The sequence below is a fragment of the Sus scrofa genome, chromosome 2 (assembly GCF_000003025.6).
Source record: "Sus scrofa isolate TJ Tabasco breed Duroc chromosome 2, Sscrofa11.1, whole genome shotgun sequence".
NCBI lineage: Eukaryota > Metazoa > Chordata > Mammalia > Artiodactyla > Suidae > Sus > Sus scrofa.
This window is the reverse complement of record NC_010444.4, coordinates 99,792,403-99,814,612: the sequence shown is the minus strand read 5'-3', so window position 1 is coordinate 99,814,612 and position 22,210 is coordinate 99,792,403. Positions and strand designations below refer to the sequence as shown.

Here is a 22,210-nt window from a genome sequence, read left to right as displayed (position 1 = left end):
ATCAAATTGTAGAGGGGTCCAGGTACACAGCTATTACCAGAATAGATGTCTCTTCATTTGAGGATTACACACATATGTGTGCATGCACACACACACTCACACCTCTGTATGATGTATCCATTCTGCGACTCTCTTTAAAATGCCAAAACCATGTATGCTTTCAGATAATTCATCACTCTGATATTGAAGAGCAACATATTTCCAAAAACTGCTCCTACCCTGAACAAGGTCAATAATGCATCAGACAACTGGAATTAGTTCAAAGACTTTAGTCTATGATTTTAATCAAAAGCAGGAGAGCAGAAAAATTGATAAATAAATAAGTTCTTTCTGATTATGTATTAATCTCAATAATTTATGCTTGAATAATGTATACTTAAAAATAAAAAAAATTTTTCTGCTTTTGACAATAATTGTAATGTGTGCTATTCATTAGTGTAGAAATATCAAATGCATTCACAAAATGTGTTTAAAAGGATCTCATTTTTTTGGTGGACATTCTCATGCACCTCTTAAATGTTGCCTGAAAGTTGGAAAGGTGATGCTTACATCAGCCCTAAGGGAAAACAAAACAGAATTCAACAAATCTTTGATTTTTCCTTTTTCTTTAGCCACTATTCTGATTTTGTATTGGGATGAGAATTATAAAAGACCAGATATTTAGCTAGCTTCAGAAAAGTTTTAAATAACAGAACAAAATGAGGTAGAAAGTGCTTCAGAGTAAGACTCTTATTACAACATCTGTCTTCAAATGTGTATAATCTTAAAAATATCATTATAATAAATACATCATGAGAGGGACTTTTAACTATACAGGTAGCATTTTAAAAATAAAAGATCAAGAAAAACATTGCAGTGAGGCTTTGAATCTTAGAAGATGCTAAGAACTCTCTTTTCAACAGAATGTTTAACTCCCTGGGCATTAAGGAATTACTTAATAGAAAAGGAAATAACCCATGGGAGAAAATGTTGCCAGCAGTAAAGCTGCTTAGAAATTTTGATAAGCCCTGGTATAGTATAGGAGAAAGGCAAATGATTCTTTGCTCACTCCAAAACTCTATTTCTTAAGAGTTTCTCATTCGTTAAGTTTTCTTTTCTGGCATTAAAAGATTCTAAAGAGAGAGGCTGGGATATTGAGCTTGTTATGAATATCCTTCTTACTGATTTCCTTCTTCATGAAAGGTAGATCTGCAAGACACAGGATCTAATCCCAATTTAGATTTTTATAACTAAATGCTAAAGCAAGAAAGGCCCATGGAAGAAGTTACTGCCCATAACTGGGATGCATTGTTTATCATTAAATATCTTAAACACAGAGTAGATACTCTTTCTTAAGGTATATTTTGTGAATGCTTACAGTGTGCCTGGAATTGTGTGAAATGCTGGTAAGAACATAAACATGGCAAGTAAAGTTTCCTTTTCTCAAGGAGCTCACAGTCTAATGTATGAGACTCACGTGAAAATAATGACATTATAATGTGACATAGGCCACGGAATAGCTGAGACTACAAATCCACAGAAACAAATACTCCAGAATTATACTTTATGTGGGCTTCAAACGCATTGTGGAAAAGCTGTCCTATGTATTTAAAAGGCAATTCCTGAGAAGCGAAGTAATTTTGTGGTCTTATCTATTACACTCCTTTAAAGAGAGCACCCCACTTTTTCTCACATCAAACTAGCAGACTCATTCAATGAGGATGTCACTCTAAGGCGTGATGAATTTAAAGCAGCAGTGTTCATTATCTCCATGTTTCAGGGAAGCAAAGGCAAAGACAAAGGCATACCCCTTTAGGACCGGGATCACTTCAGCCTGTTACATTTCAACAAGAAACCTGCACAAGCTGGGCCCAGATTAGTCAACAAGCAGATGATTGGAGATAAAACCTCTCATCTTGGGATAAATTTAATCTAGGCAGCATGTGCTCTTTGGTCATTTTATAAATATAGCATTTTCGAACAGCATTCTCAGAGATCCAGCAGTGCATATCCAGCATTGCAGCTAAAATATTCAAATAGAAATAAAAATAACTCCCCAGAAAGTCGCTGGCATTCATATTTCCGTTGGAGAATAATTACAGAAGTCAGTTTAAAAGCTATCATAAGAAATGTCGAAACACTACCTCTCACACCCACAGAAATGCTAATGACTAGTTGTGTTATCATCTTGTTCCAAAACCTTCTCTCTCCGAGCTTTAGGGTGTCACAATTACTGGCCCTACCAAGAGAGATCCTTGGACAGTGAGGAGATCCTAGCACCCATTTCAGGGGACAGCAGAATTTAGCCCTGAAGGTTTAATATTTCTAATCCTATTACTCTAATGTTGAGGTGAAGTGAATATATTTCCTTCTTTATCACTGTGCAATCTCATGTATTTTCTTGCATGGTGACTTTTGGCTGACCCTGCAAACAGTTTGCTTCTCTATTTCTTACAAAGACTAGCAACACGGTCTAAATGATGTCTGTTTATATTGACATGCGATACTGGGCCTCCTTATGATGCCTCACGACAAAGCCGGTGCTACGGTGACTACATACTTGGCCCATGATTTCTTGCCTTTTATTAACCCAACTTATTATTATATCAAAAACCATGGTTTCCACTGACGACAGATTCAGCACACACATATTCACACTAATGTGTGTGTTTATGTGTGTGTGAAATAGCTACACAATGAGTTATTGAGTTGTATATAGGAAAAATGCTAGGCAACTGCAAATTACAAGGATATAATGCCATCGAGGGGTTTAATGGTGACATCATAAATCACAAGAGCAAGGTATAAATGGACTGTGCTTCCCCACAACTCTATGATGCCGCTGGCACAGTGATTTTAAAAATTGTCTGCTCTCCACCACCCCACTCTTCCCTTATATATGGATAATTTCCCTTATCATCTCCATCTTTTCCAATTCTCTCTACTTTTCCTCATCAACGTCAAACCTTCTCTCTAAACCCAGAAAGAATCTGTTTCCCCTCCTCTGCTATTAGAGCAGCTATATTTAAATGTAACACTGGATTGTCCCAAGTTGAAATATAACAGTTCTAAAAAACTTGCCATTCTGGGCTAGGTGTCACACTCATGCCTTATGACAGACAGGTGACAACACACCCAAGAATTAAGAGGTTTTCTCCTCTTGGGTAACAGTGTGCTCCATGCACTATTCTCTTTTCCTCTGAGACTAGGAAATATAATGACTCCGCTACCCCTATTATGACTGCAAACATAGAAATGGTTTTATAGTTTTGATTTTTATTCACAGCCAAAGTTCAGCAAATCCAAGTAATTTATTTCTTATGTCCTAAACGATTCCCTTTTCTTCTGATGCTGTCTTATGGAAGAATATATTAACATAAAATAATAACTGGTCTAAAATTTTGTCCAAATTTAAATATGTCCTAGCAAAGCCAGACCCATTCTAATTGCTTTTATGTGTCACTTTAAAGCTAGGAGACCCAACCTCCTGGCAGCTTTGCTTTGGGTCTTAATTAGCCACTTAACTGCAAATTGGTTGGCACCCTAGTCCTTTCATCAGTTATTACCCAAATAGCATCGCTGACCTAGGATAAAGAAAAGAAAGATCCCACATGTAGCAGGTCTTTCCATCATTATTGCCCTTTTATACAAAAAGGGGGGTTCCCAACTCTCATTAAGGCTACATTTTTAATAGGCAATTGGCATCTTATTTAATTCACTCTCAGTGCTATGTCTTAAAGGAAAAACAATCACAGTGATGTGTGTGTAGTGCTATAGAATTTACAAAATATTTTCATCTACTTTATTACTTGCACATAGTATCTGTTTTAGCCTTGTATTAATCGATATGTTTTTATTGGTTGTCATGATGTAAGATTTAGATGTTATTTTAGTCCTTACTGCATTTGCCTGCATATCCACTAAGCTGTATAATAAAATTAACTAAGTCATTCTCCAGTATATAAAAGGGAGTTGGCATCTTTATTTTTGGTTGTACTTCTAGGAATGATAAACAGACTCCATGTAGAGGCACTTCTTTGCAAATCAAACTTAAGTGGTCAATGGCAGAAGAGTCACCACCTTCAAAGAAGACCTGAGTCAGTTATGAATGGGAAGGGAAGAATGGGGAAAGAGCAAGAAGGCTGGGTTCTGTGAATACAGAAATAACCACATAAGGAGAAAGACCCCAGATATAGGTTAGATCCAAAAACTGGCCAAAGGAAAGTGAGGATTCAAAAAGAATGTGACTTAATCAGTGTTTTAGCAGAATATCCTCAACTGATGCTTTGCATGGAAATACGATATAACATTCCTTGTTTCTGCTAGAAAAGAAAATACGTAATTTTGGTGCCTTTTTAATAACCAACACTGTGTTTTTGTTTTTTTGTTTGTTTTTGTTTGTTTTTTTTTACGGAAATCTATCCTTTGAAACTGGTTTTATTAATTTATGCTACAACACTTTTTATAAATTTTAAATGCAGATGTTCTTTTCTATTCTATCATTTTAAGTCACTAGAAATTATATACGGTCACATGAACTCAAACTTCCTATCTTTCTGAAAGGCTGTAGTTGAGACTTTGTACCTCCTAAGTTTCCTTTGCCCATCACAGCTACTGGAGCTGAGGGCCAAACTCATAGACTGACCAAGAGGAAGATTCAGGCTGTGTGTTTTTCAAAACTTGGAAATACTGAATTATGTTTATGAGATTCATTTCTGAACTGCTCCAGAGCTTATAAAATATTAGTATTTACAATATCCCGGAACAACAAACACAGCATGGAGGCAGCTGCCTCATCAGAAAGCGAGCCACAGTGATCTCAGACATTTGCTTATTTATCATGGATTGGATTTCCTTGGCAAAAAAATCAGTAAGGACTGTGAGCACACCAGTCCAATGCTATGCTTAACATTGCAATGAAATTTGCCCCTCACTATCACCCCAAACCCTGAGTGCTTTTATTTAGTAAGCCCATTGCTTCTAAATTAAAATGTGGAAAACAGAAATGTGGAACCTAGATCAACTGAAGTCAGGCCTTTAATTAAATGCAAAATGAGTGGTGTTTTGAAGGGAGTGCAGACATTTTTCTTTTTGGCCAATGTAAGCAGTATCTACAATTAAATCTCAAAAGAAGCAGATGTATGCTTACAAGAAAGATCTGAAGAAAAATCACTAGGAATTATTATGTTTTAGCTACCTAAAAACAAACTTGTTCCTATGAAATGTATGAGTTATTAACTCTGGCAACACTAGAGCTTTTTCTCTCTCATATGTAATGATAGAGCATCCTGTTTTCAAGTATAATATGCATTTGAATTTATCCAACAAGTTCTCTTCCCTTAGTAAAAAATCAGTAATCTGGAGGAGGCTTGGTAATAATGCAATCACTGTGAATTGCTTAGCTAGCAAAATATTTCATTTTTCTACATCAAAACAAAAAAATGAAGCACTTTCCTTGTTGCCCTTCACCTAGTAAGTACTGAATAAAATGACTGAATGAACAAAATGTGAAGAAAGAACCAGTCTAATAAGATATTTTTAGCAAATGTTACATGGTTCCTGCTTTGATAGCTAAAGAATCTTGTTTTAACCACTTCAAAAGGAAAAATATTTTGTTCTTGTTTAACTATCAAAGTGACTCCACAGCAGCTGCTTGCTCACAAAGAACCTTGGCTAAAGGAATGTCCACCTGAAATGAGTATGCAGCCAAAAATGTTTAAAAAAAAAAAAAAGAAATCTTGGTTTGAGTGTTCATCAAGTTTTCCATGTGATAGACATTACCCTGAAAAATAAAATGGAGAGTCTCTTTCCCTCCCTCTAGACTGAGTTTATTCTGGCCAAAAAATACATTCCAGAGTTTTTCTAATTTCCTTACTGGTGGGCTAATTTTTGAGCGGCCACAACAGTTGGCCAAGGGCAGCAAGTCAGGACCACAGTGCTTTGAGACTCTTGGGAGTTGTAATTTTTATATCAAAATGGAGGTTATGCAGAGTGGTTTTTACCCCAGCTGCTTTTAAGTAGACAGTATGTTGACCACCCAGTGGAAGAGCCCGGGATGGGTGGAAGTGGAAAAAACAATTTGATGTGACTCAAAAGAAAAAAATGCAAGATTCTTGGGGAAAATTTTATCCTGCAGGAGGCTATAAAATATTTGTCTTAAACAACTTATCTTATTTTGATTAACCTCCCTCCTATAAACAGCCCTTAAAAATTGGGACAAAATGAAAGACCTCACTGAGATGCTGTAGGAAGAAGAAGATATGGAGTAAAGTCATTTTCATAGAATAAAGAAAATAGGCAAATTTAATCTCTAAGTTACTTTAATTTTTTCATATCTTACTTTGAATACTAGTAAAAGTTCAATGAATAATTTAATATTAATTGGGTAAAACTTATGTAAGCAATTGTATCCTAATAATTTTATAAAACTGTATTTATAGAACTGTTTATCACATAGAATTACTATTTCTAAATATTAGAAGTTATAAAGGATCAGAAAAATATTATAATCTTATGGTTCTGTTTTACTCACATATGAATCAGTAGTTTTTCTTTAAATGACTGATTTAAATGTTAATCAATCCTTGGCTAATAGTGTAAACATAATATAGCTTATTAGGGTGTCATTGATAATAGAGACATGCCTATTTCAATTATGTTACTTAGAATGTAAGCTTCATGAGATTTGGAAAACAGGCTTATTTACTACTATATTCCTAGTACCTACAACAGTTGCTGACAAATATTAAATATTAGATAAACTACTTGCTGAATAAATGCACTTAAATCAGTGATTTTCCTGATCAAAAGAAGACAAATAATAAAAACAAAATAAACTGAAACAAATCACACAAAAAAAAGAATCTTAGGTAAAACCCAGAAATGTGAATGTTTTAGTAGATTGCCCTGTGATTTTGATTATTATCAAATTTTGGTAACCATCAACTCTATACATCTTGGTACCATGTACTAGAAACTGAAAAGTGAGCCTACAGACATGAGTTCAATTTAAAAAAAATTGAATGTCTTTGAAAGAAGTATATTTAATATGGTTAACTAAAATTTCTATGCTCTTCTCTACCATTGCACACTAATTCCATTTCACTTATTTTCTTTACCTGTCTAACAACTGAAGGCATTTGAGTTTCCAATTCCTGAATTGCAGATGCTTGTAACTCAGCCTTGGAAGATTCTCAATTTATATGAAAGCTTCAATGTGATATTTATTTTTCCTTATATTATTCTTATATTTCTCATAAGAAACAAAGTGCATTTTTTTAAATTAAAAACAAGGGAACCAAGAAGAAACTAGTCGTTTAAACTACCTCCCAACTGAGATTCTATGAGGACACTCATAATGAAAGTCTCAGGCATTTAGTACAGTTCCCAGATGTCTATGCTTTCTTTTATGGAGAGAGGCCTGCAGAAGACTCAAGCAAAGAAAAGGTTTGGGCCTTGAGGATTGGAAACAGATCTGCTTTCAAATGCTAGAATCTCTCCAGCTCTCCTAAAATTTATTTATTTATTTTTTTTATTTTAAGGCACATTGAAAACTGAGATTAACCTTGTTCAGATTACATGGGATAATTGACTGAAATATCCTTTGTGGGTTGAAAGCATGTTTAAGGCTTCTTCATCTGACCTTGTTTCTTTCTTTAGCCTCATCTGTTATCACCTCTCTAAACTTTTACCCGAAATGTATTCAGTTCCTGGATATCTCTTACCTTTTAGACCTTCTCTCATATTGGTAATACAATCTGGGATATTTCTTTCACCCTCACTTGGCTAATTCCCTAAGGAGATAAGAGTTCTGATATAATCCATTTGCCACCAAATTCAAGGAATGGTGCTCTGCCAAGGGGCTCCGGTTCAGTCTTGCTGCTGATAGACCTTAAGAAGAGGCAATACCTAGACTGGCCTTTGTGAGAAGGAGCACATGCATAGCTTCCATTGCTTCCACCATGCCCACTCTTCCTAGTCCCATTGTACATGCTCATTTAGGCCCTGGGGTAGCAGAAGACACAAGCTGATTGATATCTATAAGACAAAATATCCTACCCATCTTGTTTTTGAGTGCTTACTCTGTGGGGAACATTTGTTTGTGAGGATTAACTGGACACACAGAGACTCGTGCGCTTTACACGTACCCCACAAACCCTTCTATAGATCTCAACTCAACACTTCCTTACCTCTAATCCTCCAACTTCATCCTTCTGCCCATGACTGAAGAACCAACGCAGTTCCCACTATCCATGAGTTGTGTGACCATACTTCAGATCACTTCTCCCTCCAGATTAAGTGAATGATGCAGAGTATTTCTCTTCTCTGCCTGCTGGGAAGAGTTTCCTTAACTCTGTCCTTTAGAAAAATTAAAAGTGGGGATACTATGGAATGGTAGTCCACTTTTTTGACTACCACCAACATATGTGAAAAGACTCAAGTTCTTTTTTCATTATGTGGTTGTAAGGACCTCCCTTCTACCCATGATGGACCATGTAGTTGAGGGAGAAGTGATGGTATGAACATGCAAGAAACTATCCAGGCATAAAATTGGCCACAGCCCACTCAGAGGCAGTCATATAATGGGCACTGGGACAAGAGAGAGGTGAGGCAGGGAGGACCTGAAATGGTGCATCTGAGGTGCCTGATAAATATACCCAGTGCTACCACAGTGATCGACTCATAGGAGGGCTAAAAATACTTTTGGTTTTTATCATCATTACCATGAAACCTCAACACTGATGAGAAGTTAGGGAAGGTGAATCTTACGAGCCATTTATATGGAAGCAGATGAAATTAAAATGGCTCTAGTTTGGGAAGAGAATGCTTAAAGGGTGATTTTCAGATAAAAGCAGACTTAAGAGATGTGATAAAGGTGAGCAAGTATGTCTGAGAAAATAAAGAGGGAAAATGGGGTGAAAAAGGAGGCAGGGAACTGACAAATATGAAGCCCGGTATAAATAGCTTCATAGTTGGGGGTTCTCTGGAAGACGTATGCTGTTGGGCTGGTTAATTTTGTTTGTCAACTTGACTAGGCTAAGGGATACGCAGGTAGCCAGTCAAACACTATTTCTGGGTGTGTCTGTGAAGTGTTTCCCCACTGCAGTTGAGTATCCTCCAACTGGTTAAGGGCTCAAATAGAACTAAAAATAGAGGAAGGGCAAGTTCTCTGTCTCTAATTTACCTGGAATTTCTGTTGTCTCCTGCCCCTGGACATTGGAGCTCCTGATTCTCAGGTCTTCTGACTCTGGGACTTGTAAGAATGCACCATCTTTAGACTGGGAGTAACACCATTGGCTTCCCTGGTTCTCAGGACTTCCAATTTGGACCAAATAATACCGCCAGCTTTTCCTAGTGGTCCAGCTTCCAGACAGGTGATCAAGGGGCTTCTTGGCTTCCATAACCATATGAGCCAATTGCTACAATAAATACTCCCTCACATGTATCTATATGAATAGCCTATTGATTCTGTTTCTCTGGAGAACCTTGAAAAATACAGGAGTGCAGAGAGTACTGACATTTTTAAGACTGCCAATTTGCAGAGGACTAATTTGCAGCCATTCTTATAGATTGTAAGTGCAAGCTGTTGCAGTATGAGCTGTGAACTTGAAATCTAGTGATTGGTGTTTTAGTCCTTTCTTTGCCGCCTACAGCATTTTCCCTTAGCTACAAATGTGAGAGATGGAATAGAAAGTCTCTGAGCCTCTTTCAGGCTCAAACACTGTACAGTGATGATTGCAAATTAAAACCCTAAGATTCTGTGACTATCCAAGGGAAGCATTTGCAGAGCCTGACTAAAAGATACTTTCACAAGGTGTGGAGGAGTGGGCAGTGTTACAAAAAACATAAAACAAAACCATTAGACATTCATAGTTAACTGACTAGCTAGCAACAATGTGATAGAGGAGATGTTCCTAGAGGGTACAAGGAGAACTCTAAGAAACTGCATTTTAATATTGTCTAGAGAAGGATGTCAATGAGGCATCCCATTGGACAAGAATGAGACCACAGGTGAGGAACAGCAGGTAGGTTTTGGTTATATATGGTGTAGAGGTATCTGGTAGCTAGTTTCATGTGAGTCCATAAAACTATTTAAAATTTGAATCTAAGCATCAGATTGGAGTTGCATGAAACTTACAACTCATTAACATTTATTTGGTGTGAAGTTAAAGGAAATTCTGAAAAGGTGGCTGAGTAATAAAATGTAAACAGTAACAAAACTTCCAAGCTTTTGGGTGAGTGAGGGAAGGATACTATGTAAGAGAGAAGGAGCACAGAAGAGAAATAGTAGTAGTTACACTTCCTTATGTGGTCATAGCAAAAATCATTGCTTTACACAGAAATTTATATTAGTGACATACAGTATGACACAGGAAAAATTTAATCAGTGTTTGAACATTCCAACATGGAAATTAAAATTAGCATGACTAGAATGTTGCTTTGACTCTTCCTAAAACTGCTAATAGCTTGATGCAGGAGAAATTCTAAGTATTCTATCATGGAACTGACCTAATTAGGAACAGAACTGGTTTTTACCTTGTGTTTAATGGAACAACTAGCCATCCTCTGACATTATCTAGCTTCTTCTGCTTTCTTTTCTATACTTCTGTGAACAATATGGTATTTGTGTATGAATCCAGGTTAGATAGGATTAAGTTAGAGAATGATTTAAGCATTGTTTTTGTTCAAAGATAAACGTCAATGATGGGTTGGTAGATGACTTCAGTATGCAAATATTTGGGCTTTTTTGAAGATAAGATGGATTCCAGGAGTTCTTGTTGTGGCACAGTGGTTAACGAATCCGACTAGGAACCATGAGGTTGCAGGTTCAATCCCTGGCCTTGCTCAGTGGGTTAAGGATTCAGTGTTGCCATGAGCTGTGGTGTAGGTTGCAGACACGGCTCAGATCTGGTGTTGCTGTGGCTCTGGCATAGGCCGGCGGCTACAGCTCCGATTACGCCCCTGGCCTGGGAACCTCCATATGCCGCAGGAGCGGCCCTAAGAAAAGGCAAAAAGAAAAGAAAAAAAAAAAAAAAACGATGGATTCCAGCACAAACTACTTCCACCTGAAGACTTTTCTTATTAAAAATATGGTCATGTTGTCTTTGGTCTGCTTTCTTTATAAAGACACTCAATTTTCTTTACTTCACTATAATGGCCCTAAGACACATTCTCCATAACTAAGGTTAACATGGAGGATACAGATGTAATGCCAGACGATAAAATTGTAGTTTTATCCATCTGGATCAACTTCCATGCTACTATTATCCATATGGGAAATTGCAAAGAAAGCAGAACTATGACTTTCATTTGATTTGTAAAATATACTGAAATAAAACAGAATAAATTGTCTATCACTTTATCATTCTGGACAAAGAAATATGTCAATCATCCAACTACATATATTTCCATATACAATTGAATACTGCTAAGATATTTACAAATAGGTATGTTATCCAATGGAATAACCTTTAAAATTTATCTATGGTGGTTATCTGGCTCTTCACCTCCCACAAATGTGATATGTTATAAATTGTCTCAAGAAGTCTTGTTACAATGTTTAGTTCTTTACTCTCTTGTCAAGTGGAAGGTTAGTTTGGCTCCTATTAAATAATAGTAGAAAAATAGAAAGGAAGGCATTGGTTGATAAACAGTGTTTAATTCCATTTTTGGAGAAAACAATCAACTCTCTTTCTGTAGTATAAAGCTGCAAATGGCAAAAGCTCACACAAATATACAGTGCTGTATCATTCTTGGGTTAATAAAAACAATTTATATGCAGGCTAGTGAACAAGAGGAAAGTTATGGAAAACATTTCTCACCCAAGGACAGTATACCAGATGTGCTGAGACTTATGGGAGCAATCAGAGGTGACCAAGTCTCTGTGGCAGGCCTCATTAAGTTAGACTGTGACCCAGCACCTTCAACTTATTAAGCTGTCGAGAACTTCAGTGATTAAAACCAAAGAAAGGTCAGATAAAAACCTTCAGAATGTCCCTACACTGAAATTTTCTCACAGACACTAGACCCTCATGGAGAGACTTCTCTTGATACATAGATTTGTAGAAATTAAATATTTGAAATAGATTTACCCAGAGCTTGAGGGACAGTTTAGTAGATTATGCTTCCTCAATATATCCCATACAAGTTTCAAAGCTTTAACCAATATCTCATGAAATAGAGGATGATTTTGCTTGTCCTCAGAAGTGAGACCAGAGGAAGTGACCTGTTCAAGGAGGTCCTAGAAGACAAATAAGAGTTGTAGTTACTGACAGAGATGTTAGGAATAAACTTTCAAAACCTTACAATTAATAGGTATAAAAGTTAAAAGTAAGTTAGCACTTGTTGATGGTTGAATGCTGCCCCCAGTCATATCCTTGGCTTTAATTATTGTATGAATTTAGATAGCTTTTCTCTGTCCTAGACTCTTCCTTTTTTTCTCCAAATGTATCTCTATATTATGAAAACTAGATAAACCAAGTTCTAATACATTCATATGTAAATGTAGAGGTATAGGGGTATCTGTATCTATAAATACTATGCCTTTGTCTGAGATGTTAAATATTACCCTTCCTGTTGTCCTGGAGTTTAAGCAGAAGTCTCAATTTGATACACACTAGAGTGTTTGACCTCCCCACACAAGTTGCTATACTATCTCTGTAGCACATACCAAACTGTTTCTGTAAGCTTTAGCCTATTGCTCTTCTCATCATTTTTCCTGATTATCACTCATGGTATTATTAATGGTGCTATAACTGTCAGAATAGATCAAAAATTCCAAATTCAATGTATTTCATTCCACACATTCCAAATCTTATTTTAAAACTCTTTTGATATGAAAATACAATTTTAGATGAAGAATTAAATAGACAAAATTATAGATTGGCTATAGATTCTTTAAAAGTATTTTTGAACACTTTTGTATCTTTTCTATTCAAAAATTAAAATAATACTTTTTACTGATATAATCTATAATTTTTATATATGAGATTTTACTTAAGATATTTGACTCACTCCATTTCCCATAAATCTTAAATTCCTATCTTTCTAATATGCTTAACATGAAGAATAATTCAGAGTTTGGAATGCAAATACTTGAGCCTGAAATTTCACATGTTGTGCATGTGAAAAAACTATATAGAGGGCAGTGTCCATGCCTTTGTGGAGACACCAACCTCAGATCAGTTTTCAGATTCCCACATGTTCCTCCTTTTTCTTTCTTGAGCAACGTGTTGCCTGTGCTGTTTGCCCTCAACTTTGTGACTTTTTATGGGCATCTTGGAAGTTTGAGGACTTGGTTCTCTGCGAGGGGCATCTGGACCAACAGAAAGGGAAGGAGTCAGGCACACACATTTCTTCTCTTTTCTTTCTCTTCCTCCATTGTCTCCTCAAGACATGGTTCCTTTTTATAAAACTTACCAGGAAACACAAGGACAAGGCAGCTCACCATGTGTCTTTGTGTCTCATTGTTAAGAGCAACCAGCGTGTTAATACCTCATGCATTGGTTTTACCTTTCTTTTTGCTTTGCATAGCTTTTTCTCTCACCTTCACCACCAGGCCTAGCACCTCCCCCAGAGTGTTATCACCTCAATCTTTGTCTCATTTCTTGCTTTCTAGAAGAGTCAGTTAAGACATTTTCCATTTGGGATGACTTCTTTCAACATATTTAGACTTGGTATGGCTTGGGCCATCAGCATTCTGGGAAAAAGTTTTGGTAATGAACCAGCCCTCACTGTTGCTATGATAAACTAAAAGGTAAAATATAAGTATCCGCAGACTAGGTGCTTGTTTCTTCAGACACCTAAAATTGTGACAGAAAAGATGACTGTTAAAACCAATTGTAAAGTTGTGGTGGTAATCCAAGAACCCTGTCAGGAAGAGAGAGTTACCTCCAAGTGGTCCAGAGAAAAATTATTGGCTTGAAATTCATTACATTTAAGACTGTATAGCACAGTCCAGATTGGATCAAAATTTCTAACACAGTGGATGATTTTACATACGTTATGTGAGACTCAGCGAAAAACCCAAGCCTTTGATTAGAAATGGGTTTAATCTGGAGTCTACTAGATTGGGATATTTCATGTCTGAAAATCTTGGCATTCATCCCTGCAGCTGCCACAGATGGATTTGAGAAGACTATGGTAAAGTGAAGTGAACATGGCAAGAACTTTTATACTGAATTCAAACATGAGACTGAATATTGACAATGAGATTTGGAAGAAAGTCTATAATTTGGTGAATAAAACTGCCAATAAGGTATTAAAACAGAAATGATATGTAAACTTTGACACTGATATAAGTATGGCTTATTTAATTGAATCCACATTTGAAACAATATCCAGGTTCATCTAGTATCAATGAGAGTGAAAGGTATATGACACAGAGAGAAAATTCTTCTGAGCCTTTCTTGTGTTCTAAATGTTTAAGAATTATGTTTTGGGAGTTCCCGTCGTGGTGCAGTGGTTAACGAATCCGACTAGGAACCATGAGGTTGCGGGTTCGGTCCCTGCCCTTGTTCAGTGGGTTAACGATCTGGCGTTGCCGTGAGCTGTGGTGTAGGTTGCAGACGCGGCTCGGATCCTGCGTTGCTGTGGCTCTGGCGTAGGCCAGTGGCTACAGCTCCGATTCGACCCCTAGCCTGGGAACCTCCATATGCCGCAGGAGTGGCCCAAAAAAATAGCAAAAAGACAAAAAAAAAAAAAGAATTATGTTTTGTTATCATCAGTAACCTGAGAGGAAATGTATTTTGACATCCAGAAAGATCTAAAACAACAATGATATCTGGATTCTACCCTGAGGAGGTGTAACAGCTCTAAAGTGAGTAACTGAGCATTCAGTTACCATCCATATTCATGGATCATAGATTATTGTTTCTTTCTAAAGCAGGCATTGGGCCCCTGGTATTCAATCACACTAATAAAGTTCATGTTAATCGATGAAAAAATTAACTACCAAATGTGCCAAAAAAGAAGGACCACCAACAATATAAATTACATGATCTAAACTAAATTAAGTAGAAATATATATGAGGGTGAATTTTCTCCAATGAAACAATTAGATTACATGTATCAGAAAACATTCCTTTTCATAATAGGTCCTCTGTAGCCTGAAAAGCTAAGTTCTGGATTATTCTGAAAATAAATTAATTGGTGATTAAAAATAATAACTGTAATTCACTTTGAAAATTATAAAATTAATGTAATGTTCACTGTAGACATTATAAGTATAAAGAAAAGCATATTAAGGGAAACAATTGGTAACACCAGGGAGAATCATTGCTAATTTGGGTGTGTTGGTGTCCCAATTTTTGAATATATATTTACACAAATATATACTGCCAAATTAAGATAATACTGTGTAGGCAATACTGCATTGCCATCAAATTTCCATTTTTTGTCTTCAATTTTCTGTATATTTTTCCAAATTTTTTCACATTCTTTGAAAACAATTTCTAGAGGCTTCATGTCATTACTTCATATGGCTATAGCATACTTAATTTTCTCATAAGCCCAATTGTAAATATTTAGGTGGTTCTTATCCATTTTTCTATGAGAGAGAACTCTGTACTGATGATCCATACTCTTTTTTTTCAGCAAATCTCCTATTCCTTCCTAAGAAGTAGAATTACTGGGTCAAAGGGCACACACAATTAAAAATTTTTTTTATGCTTATTATCAAATTTACAAATACCAGAGGTCAAAATTCTACCCCATGTATTTTCATTTGTTTTTGACTACTCATTGAAGTTTACCTTTTTTTTTTTTTTCCATCTTTTTGCCTTTTCTAGGGCCACTCTCATGGCCTATAGAGATTCCCAGGCTAGGGGTCTAATAGGGGCTATAGCTGCCAGCCTACACCAGAGCCACAGCAAGGCAGGATCTGAGCAGTGTCTGCAACCTACTCCACAGTTCACGGCAACACCAGATTCTCAACTCACTGAGCAAGGCCAGGGATTGAACTTGCAGCCTCGTGGTTCCTAGTCGGATTCATTAACCACTGTGCCACGATGGGAACTCACTGAATTTTTCCTTTTAAAATTTATTATCAATTTGTATTTATTATTTATATGTTAATGCCCACTATTTTTCTATAGCAAGTTATAGTGACACTTTACATATTAAGAATTGTTACAATGTGTGCCAGCTGTGAGTAAAGATGAAAAACAAAGGACTTACTTTCATAAGATTATTTTTGAATTCCAAGACAGAAAATAAATAGACAAGGAAATTACTTGCATTTGACCTCTTAGATAGTATTATGAGTAGTGAAGGAGAGAAGAGTAGTGCCTTAGATAATGGGTTCAGATGATAAAGTTCTTCAGTTTCTCAAATCTTTATTTTAAACACACCTATCATTTTAAAATTTTCCTTATTTAGGTCTTGTCGATTTCTTGTCACATTTCCTCCTTTGTATTTTATATTTCTGCTGTTATTAACACAAAAAGAGACTGAATCCATAATGTTTCTAAATGGACTACAGCAGGTCACTGTTTTAATTATGATGTCTGTAATTTGAGCTATGATGCCAATGTTAGCATCAGAGTGAGCTGGTTACCATGGATGCTATTCAAAGTTTCTTGTGGCTTGAGCCCCCCAGTATTCTATCCCACTAACTTCCTGAGCTCACACTCAGTGTCAGACTTAGAGAATCTAATGATAACCGAAAACCTTAGCCTTTAAAAAGGTATGTCTATTGGTAGTTTATGTCTTAAAGTTACGGTATGAAATTTGCTATTTATCAAACACCTTAATTTGTGTGTATTGCATGTAGTCAAGTTTAAAAAAGCTTTACAACTATTTATTCATCTTACAGTCTCACTTAATATTTCCCAAGTTGTACCATAGTTTTTGAACTTATTTTCTTACAGAATTGCATTTGAAGAAGAAGAGAAAGTTGACTGTTATTACTAGATAATGTTGAATGAGACTGAGATGCCCTCTCTGCTTCTTGACTTCACACTTGACTGGAGGGAATACAAATGACTGTGGGAAGGGGACTGAATGACTGTCATGGTGGGAACAATTCTCAGGAATGATCTGTCTTCCTTTACAGATGTGCTGAGGGTCTACCTGCATTTTTCCATGGCACTAATTAATACATGAGGACCCTCACAGATCTCATTAGTCCAGGAGAACATAAGCATCAAGGAAAAACTTTCTCCTATGATTCACCTAAAGCTCTACCTATGGGTTCTTTGCAGGTACATTTTTGGAACTTTTTTTCCTCCTAGGCATTCCACATATTAACTATAATATTACATTAGTATAATTCACTGATATTCCTCACAATACTTACCCTTTTCCTACTAAGTGTGAAGACTTTGAATGCTTTGTGTTTTGGGGTGAAGCCTACATGCTTGTTATATTTTTTCACAGGTTTGGCTGAAAAAAAAGTTTCAGTATGAGAACAAAAGAATATTGATAACACAAATTTATTTTCTCCCTGTACAGAGAGATCCCACTTAAAGGCAGGGATGGATGCTTGCCTAACAATAGACACCCCCAAATCATCACCATATCCCCTTCCTTCCATATACAATTCACTTCCTTCTTTATGTTACCAAATTATTTCATACTTGACTCTCACTGTGCTCAATTCCATTATTTAAATTTATTTATTTGATTTCTATTTACTGATCTATAACTCCAAAAATGTAGAAAATGAGTCTCATTTTTCTTTGCATCTTTCTTCAAACCCCTGTACTGGCAAGGCATATGGTAATTGCTTATTGAATGAATCAATAATCCATTGAATGATCATTTTATTTTGTTCTCACATTACTTTTGAAATTGATCAACATTGGAGTCTGCCAAATGCTTTTATAAACTATTTTAATTCTATATTGAGTTACTAAAACTTAAACAATATTCTGTTAAAGAAATGGTTGTTTTCACTGTGCATCTCTTCAACTTAACAGAGTAAATTCATGTTTGGTTTGATGAGTAAGTGTATTTAGACATTTATCTGGCACATTTGAATAAGTTCTTCTGAGCTGATAGATCAGTGTACTCTTTTTAAAGTAATAATATAGCATGTGGAATTTACTCTGACAGCTTCTAGCAGCAGCAACAGCTAACACTTACATAGAATTTACTATGTGCCAGGCTAGTAGCTAAGTTAAAACACTTGCCAGGCATGATTTAAGGACTCCACATATATTAATTTGTTTATTTCTCTTGATAGTACTATGAAGTTGGTATTATAATTCCCATTATATACATGAGAAAATTGAAGGAGAATTTCAATGAAGTGTCCAAGATTATGTAGCTGGTTAGTGGTAGAGATAATACTACAAATTAGATCCTCTGGCTTCACAGACTCTGCTCCTCACCACTATGCTGAAGACTATTTTAGATCACAGAGGATGGAAAAATAATAAGTAGTAAAGATAGAATTACAGCATTGTAAGCTACATGAATTCCATCAACATTAGACTGAGGGAATTTTATTGATGGCAGTAAATTCCTAAATTCTGAATCGTATGCTCACACCCTAAAAAATAAGTTTGAGGTGAAAAGGTGGCACATGGGATGCCCATTGCAATCTGGAATGGCCAAACCTAATCCAAAAGCTCTGAACAAACAGCTCTGTAGGATCTGCAGGGTTCTTTTATGTAGAAGTTGTTTTTTTTTTTTTTTTTTTCAGCCAAGATTAATTAATTAGTGCTAGTTAAGAAAGACTGTCCACCTGGGTTTTCACTCCTCTTCACACCCCTAAATCTCTCTGAATCTTGGCTAAGAAAAAGGGGTACCTGAGGCTGCCAGCCGACCCTTTGTGCCTCTCAGTTTGTCCCCTGCCATCTGTCCAACAGCATTGCCACCTCTCCCCCAAAACCCACCCCCTACAGCTTTCCAGCAACCTTACCAGCATGGCCATTCTTTTAAAGCCTCTTCCACTTCTGATTTCACTGGGATAAAAAAAGGATACTTTAAAGCATTTTAATAAACAGATTAGAACATAACTATAATTATATTTATTGTCAAAGGAATGATATAGAACAAAGAAAAGTAGAAATTATTTGCAAGGGTAAAAGGAAGAGCCTCCTTTCCTGCCACCATGTTCACCAGAAATGCACCTTCATTTAGGTATTGTCTGCATAACCATATTGTTACACCTGACTGGGCACCATCAAATAGTGCTAGATATCAAATAAACAAACCAATATTCCATAATATTTCTCCAAAATCTTGTCTCATAGTCAGCAGGTGGCAATGAGTTAGGATTTGATGATTTTTCCATTCTGACTCCAAATCTCAGTTTTTTTATAATACCATTATGAAAAAAAAAAGATGAATTTCAAAGAAGGACTGAAGAAGCTGAAAAAGGGACAATCCCAGCAGGCACGGCTAGGAGATTCTGGGAAGCCAGTGCATAACCCAAAATTTAAGAGTCTCTGAATGTTGACAATAGGGTGAAGAATTAAGAGATTCCTGGAATCTCAAAAATGTTCTTTCCTTCGCTCTTTTTCTGAAAACCTGATGTTTATGGAAGGCTGGAGTGAGAGACTGGAAATGGGTTCAAAGTGGAATGAGGAAATCCCAGCTTTGTAGATATGTTTGCCATCTTTATATTCATTAGATTCCAAACTTTTAGATTTATACTCCAACTTTTAAAGATGTTATTTAAAAGAAATTGTTGCCACAAGAAGAAATAGGGTGAGGAAAATGCTGATAGAAGAAATGACTGAGATATTGTGATTTGACGCCTCTGTTGGAATTTAAGGAAAAGAGGGGATATTATAATCAGAGAGGCCTAGGGTTGTGAAACTGGAAGATCTGAGAAGGGTGTTGGGTTCAGTTCGAGGTGGAGAGGATCAGAAGGGAGATTTGAATTGAGGTAAAACTTGTGATGTAGATATATATGTGCTTAGAAATAATAGTTAAAGTCAGGCAGTTACAGGGACCAAGGATAGAAACTTTGGAAGCCTTTGTTTAGGGAGAAGAATGAGAAATAGCCCAAAAGGAAGTCCTAGAAGGAGAATTTTGAGAGAGCAGCAGCATGGAAGGCACTGGAGGAGGGTGATGATAAAGATGCTCCAGAGCAGTTAAAGTCAAGGACAGAAGGACAAAAAATATCTTAGATTTGGCAGATAATTGTTATACCTCTGGGAAAGTGATTCACTTGATCAATGGACCAAATGGGAAAATAAAATGTGAAGAGGTGAAGGTTCCTCTTTTTCCTGATATTTGGAGTAATCTAGCAGTAAAAAGGGAGTTGGTGGGCAAGAAAGGAGTATGATGGGAGCAGGAATGTGGGCATGTTTATAGTCTTACTCTCTGAGGGGAAGGATGTAGGGGAGAGAGGGCAAAGGAAAGAGGTGTGTGAGAGAAGAGAAGAGGATGTGATTATGAGGACAAGCTCTCAGAGCATGTGGAAGGAATGGAATGAGGTCATAACTGAATGAGCCATTAAATTACTTTTTTGTCTGTGATGGGAGAGAAGGAGGAGAAGATGGAAAGAGAAGCTGAGGGTCTTGATGAGAAACAAAGAGGCATGGAGGAAGTTCACTGCCACTAATATTGATCTCACTTAGGTAGACAGTGAGTCTATTTGCAGATGGTAAGCGTGAGCTGGGTTTGTTCTTAAAGGAATGAAACAACTTTACGCAAAAGTAGTCAACTTAGAGACCAATTAAAGTATTGCTTAGTTAGCAATGAGTAGCTGATTTTGGCTGAGTTTATCATGGATCCATTTGTTTTATTATAGCGTTTTCTCTAGAATAATTTGAGAATCCAAGAGCATAAAAAAACTGGCTTTGGGCGTTTACCTGTATTAGGGAATTAGCACACTCCTTGTTTCCTAATGCTGCTTCCAAACTTTCGTATTTAGAACTATTTTTCTTTATCTTTATCACTCTTATCTACCAAATGCAAGACCCTTATCTCCTTCTGTGATATCAGTACTGGGGTCATCATCTTTCTCTCCTGATATCTTGACATCGCCCTCCCATTGTTCCTCAGTCCACATTGACAACATCATTGTTTCAGAGTCCCTTGACTTCCTCAGCTCTATTTAACGATATCTTATTCCACCTAAACAACTTATGAACATACCTATATTTCACTGTAGTTATTTTTCTAAGCTGCTTTTCCACTGTGATCTTGAGCTGTGGCTTCAGATTTAAGAATCTCAATCAGGGAATAAAAATATACTTTAATTTGAAGGTAAAAGTGTGTGTGTTTTAAGCTAAAAAATAATTATTATTATGCAAAACTGAATCTCTGCCTCCAAAATTCTTATGTGCTCTTATTCTCAGAAGGACAATTAGTGAATATAAATGAATGTATTCACTTTATGGGGGGGGATGCTCTGGTCAGAAAGACTTTGGCATCTGAATGCAACCACCTTTTAAAATGACCCCTTGAGTTTTAGTATAAAGACCACATCATCCATTAACTTAATGGGCACCATTTAATGAATATCTACTGGCACAGGTAATTGATATACATTCTGTCAACTCCTCATAGGAACATTTTTGAAATCCTATATCCTTTGGCTAATTATTACCACAACTGTTATTTAAACCATGGTCAGACTAAAATCTAGGATTTTACCTCACAGTTCATGTATATCTAACATTCCACATATTACTTTGAAAGGGTATTTAAAAGACAATGTAAATGTTTCTAGAATTTTCGTGACCTTTGTGGACTTAAAGTTGTTATATATCAAAGGGATAGCAAGGTTATTTTTTTACCAAAAACAAAGGACATGTAGTTGTTCAGCTAGAATTCCAACTCTGCCACTTACCAGCTATGGGAGCTTGGAATTTAAGCCAAAGTTTTTCCAAGTGTCAGTTTCCTCATCTATAAGACAGGAAAAAAATGAGATCACAATATAACATCAGATTGCTGTTAAAAACAAATGATATATGCAAAGTACTTAGCACATCTGTTTAACAGACTACTCAATATGTACCAGGTAACAATATTTCTACTGTTATAACTATTATTGTACTCTGCTAATCTCTTTTCAAAGGGATTTTAAATATTTCTGAGCACTAGTTAATTCTAAAGTCCCCCAGAATGCCCCGCTGAGATAACACAGTAGGACACGCCTGCTTAGAATATGTGCCATAAAATACAATGTATTTTATTAGTGTATCAGTTATCAGTAAGAGAAGTTATGTCTTGGATAGCATAGATTCTATTTTCTTGAAGCTAAAAAAAATATCCCCTACATATTATTTCCTTCGGACTAGATGGCAAAAAGGAAAAAGAAGAAAATTCT

General features: G+C 36.3%; 1 long non-coding RNA gene across 1 annotated transcript in view; it reads left to right on the top strand.

Annotated features, from left to right (window-relative positions):
- The window catches only part of LOC102157568, a 582,930-nt gene that overhangs the window by 108,056 nt on the left and 452,664 nt on the right, over positions 1-22,210 (top strand). Inside the window, exon 2 of the long non-coding RNA XR_002341822.1 lies at positions 17,033-17,180. This is a non-coding gene — a long non-coding RNA (uncharacterized LOC102157568). The remainder of the gene's footprint in view (positions 1-17,032; positions 17,181-22,210) is intronic.